The following is a 12,867-nucleotide window of genomic DNA, read 5'->3' on the forward strand; positions in this document are numbered from 1 at the left end:
AAAAATTTTAAATTGACAGTGCCAGAGAGACAGTACAACAGAAAGGGAGCTTGCTTTGCAGGCTTCTGACATGGGTCCATCTATGGTCCCTTGAACCCTCAGAAGTGATCCCTGAGCACAGAGCCAGGAAGAAGCCCTGAGCACAGCTAGCTGTGGCGCCAAAACAAAACAAGACAAAACCAAAAAAATTGACTTGTGGTAAGTTAATTCTAATTTACAATTAGTCTTACTGAAGTATCATTTACTTATATCTTTTTGAATTGCTCAATTCCATATCACATTTTGTTATATAGCATTATCAATATAAGATAATATCAGACACATTAAAACTGCATTATCAAACTTGTTTTTGAAAACCTAAAAATGTCAAGGAATTCTATATGTTGCAATCCCTTTAGAAAATCCAAGCCTATAGTTACTCCTCTAATTTTTTTCCTTATTTCTAGAGCTGACAGTTGACTTATTAAAACTACTATATAGGATTTAAATTACTAATTGGATTTAAATTACTATTTGGTCATTTAAATTGTCATTGTCATTGTCCTCCCGTTGTTCATCAATTTGCTCGAGCGGGCCCAGTAACGTGTCCATTGTGAGACTTTGTTTTTACGGTGTTTGACATATCGAATATGTCACGGGTAGCTTGCCAGGCTTTGCTGTGTGGGCGAGATACTCTCGGTAGCTTGCAAGGCTCTCTGAGAGTGGCAGAGGAATTGAACTCGGGTCAGCCATGTTGGCTGCGTGCAAGGCAAACGCCCCACCCACTGTGCTATCACTCGAGACCTGGGTAATTTAAATATTGCCCAAAATGTTGCCAAAAATATTTCAATGATTTGATAGAGCTATGTTATGTTTATTCGAATAAAACTCATTCTTTGCTTATTTTCCAAAGAGAATAATAAAATTATTGTATTAATTCAAAAAGTGTTGAATATAAGTAAATGCATAGGTAATGTTCAGTTTGCATCGTATATTTAGAGAAAAACTAATATAAAAATATTTAATGCTATTGGTTTGAGCATATTAAATGTCTGGGTTTTTTTTATTTGAATATGGGAATTCTGCTGGTAGAACAATTCTTGAAGTAAATTTTGCTCTCCAATTTACAGATGTAATCATGGAAGCATATTGGAAGACATAGGCTAAAAATGAAGCAATAAAAACAACTATGTTAAAAAAAATAATAAACTAACAGTAAAGAAGCCATATTCTCTGCCCAATTGTAGTCCCTGAAAACTAAAAAGAAGGCCAGGAAGGCATCCAGGACTCTGGTTTGAATTCAGGGACGCCATTTTGCTCCCCAGGTCAGGATTGAACCCCAACTATGAAGAGCAACGTCGTGGAATGAAGAGGAATAGCCATATATTTCTTCACCTCTCCATAATTAATCATAGACATACACAGACATTCTAACTACAACAATGCACAATAAACAACTCCAAATTACAACAGTCAGAATAGAAAAGCAATGCAGAAACCCACTAAACTTAGTGCAGATTCTAGCCCAGATGAACCAATCAATAACAATGAGCTATATAACCTCTCTGATAAAAAATTTAGAATGAGATTGATGAAGATCCATAGGAAACTCAAAGAAACAATAGAGTGGCCATCTTTACAGCATACAGCCGAAGAGAAGGGCCACATGGAGGGTGGGATCCACAGCTCTCTATGAAAAAGAAAAAAACAGGTTCCAAAAAGAGCCGAGATCATCGGGAAGTCCCAGATGGGGTAGGTACCACATCCCGCCTCTCCCAGATGGAACCCCGGTGACCAGAAGCCTCTACAACCACCGCTCGAGTATGCGGGAACTAGGACTTTTCCTCAAAACCGCGCGGCCACTTATGCGGCCGCGCCATATCTCTCTATATACAAAGTGGTCAATGGGAAGTAAACCACCCAACGTTTCTCCCTGAAAATCAGAGTTAAGTTTGGAGCACGGCCACAGCCCCAGAAACACAAGGACTTGATGCAGAACCCAGCAGTTTGGAGGAGAAAAGTGAACGGATTATGCGTTAATCCAGGCCATCATGTCTGCCGGGAGGGGAAAGGGTGTTGCCCCATTCGCCCTCTCTTCTCTGGAAAGAAGGATGGCGGCTGCATGGGAGCCTTGTGGACAGCAAGTATGAGCCGGTGGTGTGGGGGCGACTAAAACCTCATGGGAAGGGGGGCGTTCCGGTCCATCCTTCACGCCCTACCGAGGTCACCAGTTGCCCCCCACAAGCGGCTCCCCAGCACGGCCACAGTCCCAGAAGCACAAGGACTTAATGCAGAACCCGGCAGCTTGGAGCAGAAAAGTGAAAGGACTATGCGTTAATCCAGGTCATCAAGTCTGCCGGAGGGGAAAGGGTGTTGCCCCATTCGCCCTCTCTTCTCTGGAAAGAAGGATGGCGGCCGCATGGGAGCCTTGTGGACAGCAGGTATGAGCCGGGGGTGTGGGGGCGACTAAAACCTCATGGGAAGGGGGGCGTTCTGGTCCATCCTTCACGCCCTACCAAGGTCACCAGTTGCCCCCCACGAGCGGCTCTCCAGCACGGCCACAGCCCCAGAAGCACAAGGGCTTAATGCAGAACCCAGCAGCTTGGAGCAGAAAAGTGAAAGGACTATGCCTTAATCCAGGCAATCATTTCTGCCCAGAGGGGAAAGGGTGTTGCTCCCTTCCGCCCTCCTCCCTCTGGAAAGAAAGATGGCGGCCACATGGGAGCCTTGTGGACAGCAGGTATGAGCCGGGGGTGTGGGGGCGACTAAAACCTCATGGGAAGGGGGACGTTCCGGTCCGTCCTTCATGCACTAACGAGGTCACCAGTTGCCCCCCGCGAGTGGCTCTCCAGCATGGCCACGGCCCCAGAAGCACAAGAACTTAATGCAGAACCCGGCAGCTTGGAGCAGAAAAGTGAACGGACTATGCGTTAATCCAGGCCATCATGTCTGTCCGGAGGGGAAAGAGTGTTGCCCAATTCGCCCTCTCTCTCTGGAAAGAAAGATGGCGGCCGCATGGGAGCCTTGTGGACAGCAAGTATGAGCCGGTGGTGTGGGGGCGACTAAAACCTCATGGGAAGGGGGGCGTTCCGGTCCGTCCTTCACGCCCTACCAAGGTCACCAGTTGCCCCCCACAAGCGGCTCTCCAGTACGGCCACAGCCCCAGAAGCACAAGGACTTAATGCAGAACCCAGCAGCTTGGAGCAGAAAAGTGAAAGGACTATGCGTTAATCCAGGCCATCATGTCTGCCCGGAGGGGAAAGGGTGTTGCTCCCTTCCGCCGTCCTCCCTCTGGAAAGAAAGATGGCGGCCACATGGGAGCCTTGTGGACAGCAGGTATGAACCTGGGGTGTGGGGGCGACTAAAACCTCATGGAAGGGGGGCATTCCGGTCCGTCCTTCAGGCCCTACCGAGGTCACCATTTGCCCCCTGCGAACGGCTCTCCAGCACAGCCACGGCCCCAGAAGCACAAGGACTTAATGCAGAACCCGGCAGCTTGGAGCAGAAAAGTGAAAGGACTATGCGTTAATCCAGGACATCATGTCTGTCCGGAGGGGAAAGGGTGTTGCCCCATTTGCCCTCTCTCTCTGGAAAGAAAGATGGCGGCAGCATGGGAGCCTTGTGGACAGCAGGTATGAGCCGGGGGTGTGGGGGTGACTAAAACCTCATGGGAAGGGGGGCGTTTCGGTCCACCCTTCACGCCCTACCGAGGCCACCAGTTGCCCCCCACGAGCGGCTCTCCAGCACGGCCACGACTCCAGAGCACAGAAACCAATTTCTTAACTATCTGACTTTCAGTAGAAATACTTCCAGGGTCAATAAGTAAAATAGCAGAAATCCAAAACCAACATTTAATTCTTGAACCCAGCTGTAGAAAGCAAATCACTTCACAATGCTTTTTCAGCATGTCCGATTTGGGGGGAGGGGTAAACTCTAAATAATAGTGGTGAATATTTTAAAGAAACAATGAATGTAATCAAAGCAGATAGAGTGTTAACTAAAATTCATCTGCCTCACAGGGACTGGGGGGGTGGGGTTTTATTGGGGTTCTTCATGGTAAAAAATAAGTATTGGTAAAGGGAAATGTGTTTGGTATTTGCATGACTGAGACCTAAACCTGAAAGCTTTGTAACCTTTCCGAAAGTGATTCAATAAATAAATAAATAAAATGAAACAATGCAGTGCACCGCCAGTGAAAAACAAGAGGATATGAGAGCAGAAATAAGGAAAATACGAATGAAAATACAAGGATAAATGCCAGATCTAAAACCTGGAAGATGAAATGAAAACCTCACTGGGAGACCTCATTAACAGAGTAACAGCTTCTGAACACAGAATCAGTGAACTCCAAGATGAGGTGCAGGAAATCTGCAGAAGACACCAGAAGATAGAAAATAGCCTCAAAATAAACCAATAGATGACAAGAGAACTTTGGGATGTATTCAACAACAATATAAGAATCCTTGAGTTCCCAGAGGGACAGGGGGAAAAAAACCCTATGAAGAAGCAACTGTCAAGGCCATCATTTATGAGTTCCCATAGCTGAAAAGTACATGCACCCAGATCCAGGGGGCCCAACGGGTGCCAGCTAAAAGAAATAAAAATGAAAATACCATGAGATGCATCTTAATCAGAATGCTGAAAATGATAGAGATAGAATACTGAAAGAAAACATCACAAAAGGACATCACTTACAAAGGAGCATCCTTAATATGTACAACCAACTTATCAGATTAAATCTTGCATGCTTGAAGATAGTGGTGAAATACAATGAATAAAATTCAATGAAACAAATGCCTCACCAAGAATACTTTACCCGCCAGATTCTCATTCAGATTTTGAAGGAACAAAACACAACTTCACAGCTAAACTTCATAGACTTAAACCCATTTAGATGGGTCACTTTAAGATAAGACAACCACCAGAGACATAGCAAATTCTTACAAAAAGATGGCACAACTCCCCCCCCAACAAAAATCTCTCTCAAAGTCAGTGGGCTAAATATACCAATTAAGAGAAACAGAATGGTAGGATGGATTAAAAATTGAAACCAACACACTGTTGTCTGCAAGAAACATATTTAAACATCAAACATAGACTCAAAGTCAAAGGCTAGAAAACAATTGTTAAGGATATCACTTGATCACTTGACTTCCTGTTACTTATCGATTTGCTTGAGTGGACACCAGTAACGTCTCCATTTGTCCCTGTCATGTGCTAGTGTAGCCCAATGGCATCTGTTCGTTCTAGGAATATGAAAGGCCTCAAACAGATCATTCAGGGTCTTGATGAAGAAGTCTGACCATCTTGTAGGTGGGCAGCCACGCAATCTTTTGACATCCCGTGGAATCCAGTCGGTAATGGCTCTAGTCCTGTGGCAGTCTCCAAATCTCATTACATGTCCACCCATCTGATTTTCAATGCCTTGGCAAACAAAACAGCATCCCTGATTCTTGACCGTCAAAGGAGGTCGGAACTCCAGATTCTTTTTCTCATTTGAGTGAAAAGTGACACTCCAAGCATAGCTCTTTCGATTCGTCTTTGGAAGACCCGAATAGCATTCTCATCCTGTTTTCGTAGGGCCCAGGTCTCTGAGGCATATGTTAATGCAGAAAGAACAGTGGAATTGAAGAGATGTGCCCAGAGCCAGAGGTTCTTTGTCCTCTAGCTATTTCTTTGATGTTCTTGAAGGCGTTCTAAGCCGCTCTCTTCCTCCTGAGCAACTCAGGTGCCAGGTCATTCGTCATGTTGACTTCTCGACATAGGTACACATAACTGTTGCATTTGGAGATGGTCGTTCCATTGAGAGCGAATGGAACATCAGGAACAAGACTGTTTTTCACAACATTGTCTTCGTGAGATTCAGCTGTAGACCGACCTTTCCACACTCACGGTCAAAGTCGGCCAGCATTTGTGCCACTTGGCTAATATTTGGTGTTATTAGAATGATGTCATCAGCAAAGCGGAGGTGATGTAGTTGCCGACTGTCTATCTTCACTCCCATTCCTTCCCATTGCAGTCATCGCATGACGTTCCCGGGGGTGGCACTGAAGAGTTTCGGTGAAATGGTATCACCCTGCTGAACTCCTCTCTTTACATTGATGATCACTTCTTTGTAGAATGGTGAGATCCTGGTAGTGAATCCGTAATACAGCTCACAGAGGACCCTGATTGATGTATTGAGTTTGAATGCCCTGATTGGCTAGGGCTTCAATGACTGCTTCAGTCTCAACAGAATCAAAGGCCTTCTTTAAATCAATAAACGTTAGGCAGAGCAGCATCTTGAACTCCCAAGAAACCTCAGTGAGCTTGGTTATCGTGTGGATATGGTCAATTGTGCTGAATCCTTTGCGGAACCCAGCTTGCTCACATGGTTGTCCTTCATCTAGCGTTCTGCCAATCCTATTCTGGATGACTCAAGTGAACAGCTTGTAGATGACAGACAATAGGGCAGAACATGCGACAAAAGAGGTGTCAGAGGTGTCGGTGTCCTTGTCAACACGAACTTGGCCACAGCATTGATTCTTTCGAATGCCTTACAACCTGAATAGGACAATTACACTTGAATAGATGTGGCTCACTGCCGGCAGTTTCTATCTTCATTGTAAATGCACCAACATCCAGTTATGATGGAGTAATTGAGAAGTCCTACATGCAGTTGGAGAAATTCTATAAAGTAGACCACACCTTCTACAAGATCATTGTTGGTGATTTTAATGCCAAGATAGGACCGAGAAGTTCAGCTGAAGAACTCCACATTGGGACCCATGGCCTAGAATGGAACAAACAGGGTGAGAGAGTGTCTGACTTCATTTTGTCGACCAAGACAAGATTATCCAGGGTAACTCACAGTTCCAGAAGGCCGAATCTAAACATTGAACATGAGAATAAAGACCAAGTTACCAGAAATTGTGGGATGCAGCTAAAACAGTTATAAGAGGAATGTTTAGTAAGAATTCTGTAAGAATTCATCAGGAAGGAAGACCCACATATTCAGCTTAACTTCTCACTTTAAGATCTTGATAAATGACCATCAAAAGGAGCTTAAACCAGGTGGCAAGAAGGAAATAAAAAAAATCAGTAAAAATGAACGATCTGGAATCACAAAAGATAATCCAAAAGATCAATGAAACCAAGAAATTGTTCTTGAAAAAAAAAGAAAGACAATAAACTGCTATCAAGACTTACAAAGAAAGAGAGAGAACCCCAATAAACTGAGAAATGAAGGGGTGACATCATAACAGAAACTAGAGAAATTCAAAGAATCACCAGAGATTGTTTTCAGAATCTTCATGCAACGAAACAAGAGAAACTTGAAGAACCAGATAAATTCCTGTATTTCTATAAACTCCCAAGCCTGTACCAAATTTGGAATGCCTGAAGAAATCTATTACTATTGAAGAAATTGAAATGGTAATCAAATTCTTCCAAGAAACAAAAGCCCAGGCCAAGATGCATTCACTGGTGAATTCTTTCAAACCTTGAAAGAGGACCTACTGTCAATCCTTTCAAAGTTCTTCCAGAAAATTGAAGAAATAGAAACACTCCCAAACAATTTCTATGAGAAAAATATCACCCTCATAACAAAAGCACAGATAGTAAAAGAAGGTCAGAAGAGAGAGAGAGAGAGAGAAAGAGAGAGAGAGAGAGTGAAAATTATAGTCTGATATCCCTGATGAGCATAACTCAAAGATCCTTAACAAAATACTAACAAATCAAATCTAGCAGGTTATCAAAAAGATCATACACCATGACCAAGTAGGACTCATCCCAAGGATGCAAAACTGATATAACATTTGCGATTCAATCAACATAATACACCGTATCAATAAAAGAAAAGATGACAATCATATAATCACATCAATCGACTCAGAGAAACCATTTGACAAGATCCGGTACCCATTCATGATAAAAACCCTCAAGGAAATGGAAGTTGAAAGAAATTTTCTCAATATAATCAGTCATCTCACATAAGCCCACAGCAAGTATTATAGACGGCAAAAAACTAAAAACTTCTAAGATTAGTTACAAGACAAGATTGCCCAATCTCACAACTCCTATTCAATATACTACTGGAAGTACTGCTCATAGCAGTTAGGCAAAAAAAAAAATCAAGGGCATCCAGATATGAAAGAAAGAAGTCAAGATTGAACTATTTGCAGAAAATAGGATACCACATTTAGAAAATCCTAAAGATTCTACAAAAAAAAAAAAAAAACTCCTAGAAGAAGCCATCTGCTGAAATCCTCAACTCTTTGGGAGGTAAGCAGTTAAAAAGAGCTTTGAATATTTTTAAATTAAATCATTAAATTGTTAGTGATTAATACCCTCTGAATTACTCATTATAATTTTGACATTCTTTTTATTTTTTTTTTGCATTCCTAAATAAAATATGTAAACAGTAACACTACCAATGTGTCTGAGTCCTTTTGCCCATGTTACCTCCTATCTGCCTCTTCTTCCTTTCCTTCCCTGTCCTTCTCAGGTTCTTTTCCTTCCCTTCCTTCTCAGGTCTATAATCCAGAGTAATCTAGGTGTTCCTCCTTTGATACCTTGCATTATCTCTCTTCTGGAGCTTCCCTTCAGAGACTGGGGAAGTTCTGAGCTCTCTTCTACAAGCTACTTTTTTCCTTCCTCTTCATCCTCTTATCTAATATTTTCTTGGCATCTATTGATATGATTTTTAATTTTTTTGTGTTGATGTAGTGCATTGCATTGATTGACTTGAGAATGTTAAATAATTTTTGGAGTTACGTTTTGTGATTTTACGTGTGGTCTATCATGGAGAATGCCCTATGTGCATTGGAGAAGAATGTGTATACACACATACATATATATTGTGTGTATATATTTATATAATATATGTGTATATATACTAAGTTCCTCTCTTCTGTTTCTCTCTTCAATTCCAGTCAATTCCAGTATTTCCTCTTTTAGTTTTAGCCTAGCTGATTTATCAAGTGGTGACAGAGTGGTGTTGCAATCTCTAACTATTATTGTGCTGTCATCAATGTCCTTCAAGTCTATTGGTCATTTTATGAATTTTAAATGTGTTTAGGAGTATGTGAGTTCTTTCTGATGTTCATATCCCTTCATCACTGAGAAATGGCCTTCTCGGTCTCTTAAAACCTTTTAATACTACAGTCAATGTTGTCTGATATCAGTATGGCCACCCAGGCTTTTTTGGGGCTTGTGTGCTTGAAATATTGTCTTCCAATCTTTGACTTTGAATCTGTTTGCCCTTACTGCTTAAATTTAGTTCTTGAAAGCAGTAGAAGGTTGGACTCAATTTTTTAATCCATCCTGACACTTGATGTTTCTTAATTGGTACATTTAGGCCTCTGACATTGAGTGTGATTATTGCCTTGGAGTTTGTACCATCTTTGTGTAGAAATTTGGTCTAATTGTGAGATTTCTCTCATCTACGGTAGCCCTTTTCATTCTCTTTTTACAGCAGTTTTGAGTCATAAAGTTGCTGAACTGTTTCTTATCCGTGAAGTTGTGTATAGTTCCTTCAAATCTGAATGAGAGTCTGGCTGGGTAAAGTTGTTCATTGAGTTTAATTATCTCCCACCATTGTCTTGGGGCCTCATGTAAGAAATCTTCTGTCATTTGTACCAACACTCCTTTCATGTCATTTTTTTCTTTAATCTTTAAGTGCTCTATACCTATCTAAGACATTCATCATTCTGAGTAGTTTGTATTTTGAGTATTTTTAGTTGGATTTCTTTTATCTGGTACCCTTCAAGTCTCTTGGATCTGGGTGCTTGCCCCCTCCAGCTCTGGGAACTTCTCAGCAGTGATGTTTCTGACTGTTGCATCTTCACAAGAGTTGCCTTCCTGTCCCTCTGGGACAATGATTATTTTTATGTTGTTCCTCTTGAATTAATTTCAAGAGTTATCAACTGATGATTTATTGGGGTCTTCTTTTCATCTTCTACTGTATTTGGAGGTTTTCTGCATTTTGTCTTTGAGTTCACTAATTTTGTCCTCAGCTACAGTTACTTTGCTGTTGAGATCTTGCAGTGAGTTTTTCATATCACATAACAAAATTATTTTGTTCTGTCATTTATGCTTATTTTCTCATTTCTGCTCTCATGTCCTTTTGTGTGTTTTTAAAATTTTATTGATTCACCATAATATATGGTTGCAAGCTTTCATGTCTGAGTTGCAATTACACAATGATCAAACACTCATCACTCCACCAGTGAACATTCCCCATCACCAATTTCCATTGTTTCTTTAAGTTCTTTAACCATTTTCAACATTTCTTGTCTAGAGTTCTTATCAGAGAGATTATATAACTGGTAATTAGGTTGAGTTTTCAGAGCTATCATGTTTGCTGCCTAAATCTGGTGAGATTCTGCATTGCTTTCCCATTGTGCATTTTGCACCCTGGAGATGACTTTTGTGTGTTGTTGCATGGATGGGCATCTAGATTTAGAATGTAAGTGTATCCTCTTTGGGAGACAGAAATGAAGTAACGCAACCACCGGATTCAGGGGCTCCTATAGAAATGGAAAAATGGCACTGTTCAGAGTGCCACTTCTAGCTGTGAATTCATGAAACTGGGGACTTGGCCTTCCAGACTCTAATGGGGACCTTGCAGATCTTACCTAGTCTTGGTGCACTTTAAGGCTCTTGACTCTCCTCTAATTGAAAAACTTGAATAATCCTACTAAAATTGCCGGTGCCATCTTAACTAACATTCAGCGACTATAATTTCTTAAAATCTTCAGTAAAATTAAATTCATATATTTATTGAGAGCAGACAAATTATGGATTTAGCTTTGTCTTGTTATCAGTTAAGAAAACCAAACATATTTATGGTATGTAGTAGAAATAATTCCAAACTTCATTTTCTAAGTTGAAGCAGTACTTGAAGAACTCTTAGCCTTGGATGAAAAAACTACTCTGAGAAGCAATTGTCTACAGAGAAACAGCAACTTTCCCAAACTTTTCCAGAATAGTAAGATGTTTTCTTGCTTTATACTTTGGAGTTTGTTAATTATGTTCTGTTTTGTATTCTGTTCTGTATCTGTAAATAATGCCTTTATTGAACTTTTAAATAAGTCATAATCTTGTTCTCTACTTCTTTTTTTTTATTATTAGTGAAACACCATGAGGTACAGTTGTAGATTTACAATTTTTTGTGTGTTCTCTACTTCTTAATGTTACATTTTAGTATCAAAAATTATCTTGGGGGAAGATAATAACAGTATGATTAAGATTATTTTCATTTTTATATGTGTGTTTTTTTATATCTTTCACTATATTGTAGTTTGAAGCCATTGAAGTTTTTTTTTTTTCACCTGAAGAGTGTCTGTTGTTTGAAGAGAAAAACTAGATAGCTGTTAATTATTGTAATAGAAAAATTTGGCACTGTGCAAGGACCAGGAACAGAAACGATTAAGTATTAATTCATTACATATATCTATAGGAAATATGATTATAATCTTCCAGTATTTTCTCTTATACTTACCCTCCTGCACACTGCTTCTTCTGTTTATGTTACTGATATTTCCTTACTGGGTGAAGACTTGTAACATTCTCTTACCTTTATGGAATTGGGTAGTTACAGTTGAGCCAATGGGGAAGTTAGAAAAAATAATATATAGAGAGTTTGTAACTGAATCTGATGCTCAGCATATGATATTTGAATGTTTATCTTACTTTTTCTTGGTAAGTCTGTCTTAGGATTTCTCAGTTCAATAATCACAGAAAGAAGGAATTTCTGTGTCAGTTTTTATTTTTTCTAATTTTATTTCCTTCTATGTTTGGTTTACTAGTTCATGTTTTCATGGTATGTTAATTTGAGTGCTGTGCACTCCAAAAATATTCGTGGGCCACTTCAGTACTCAGGGCCACTGGGGTAGTGCTGGGCAGCATATGGTGTCAGGGATTGAGCCTGGGAAGCCCATACAAGGCATGCCTCCACACTGTGGAGTTCGTGTCCAGACCGTTTTCTAGGTTTTTAAAGGTAAAACTTTGGTAATTGGATAGGTGACCTTTACTTTATTTATTTATTTATTTATTTGTTTGTTTGTTTGTTTGTTTATTGGCAAGGGGTGTGGGAGGAGAAGTCCACAGGTCCCTTGCGGTGCTTAGGGTCTCCTCCTGGCTCTGAATGTGGTGATACTCCTGGCATTTCAGAGAGGATATATGTGGTCCTGGGGCATAAATCTAGGTTGGACACATTGGAGGCAAACCTCTCAACCCCTGTGCTATCTCTGTGCCCCTGTTTTCTAACAGAAGCATTTGATTTCTGAGTTTTTCCTGTTGGCACTGCTTTAATCACAATGATTTTTTTTGTATGTGTGCACAAATGATTTAAAACATTTTCTAATTTTACTTGTGACTTCCTCTGACCATACTTATCTAGAAGTTTACTCATTTAGATGATCAATGCATTATGATTATATAGTGATTTTCTCTATCTATGATGTTGTTCTTATTCTGAAATTCATTCTGTAGCAATCTAGCCAGTTCAGATTTCACTGATTAGTGTTTGCATGGTATGCCTTTTTCAGTGATATTTTTATTCCTTACTTTTTCTTTCTTTTCCTTCCTTCCTTCCTTCCTTCCTTTGCATTTATAGTGGGTTTCTGGTTGGCATCATTTATTTTGCTACTGATATTTTAAAATCAACTGCCTAATAAACTCTGACTGTGAATATTTGTAGACAATTTTAAAATATAGTTACTCATATGGCAAAAGTAAAATTTGCTGATTATTTTTTATTTTATAATTTTTTCTTTGATCTCTCCCACCTCTTAATGACAGAGGAATAGTGTTATTCTCCATCCTTCTTAGGTTGAATAGGGGGTACTGCATTAGAATATTGAGGGGGTACTGCATTACTCCAAATTTTTCTTTATTTGAAAAAAA

The sequence above is a fragment of the Sorex fumeus genome, unplaced genomic scaffold (assembly GCF_029834395.1).
Source record: "Sorex fumeus unplaced genomic scaffold, SorFum_2.1 ptg000046l, whole genome shotgun sequence".
Lineage (NCBI taxonomy): Eukaryota > Metazoa > Chordata > Mammalia > Eulipotyphla > Soricidae > Sorex > Sorex fumeus.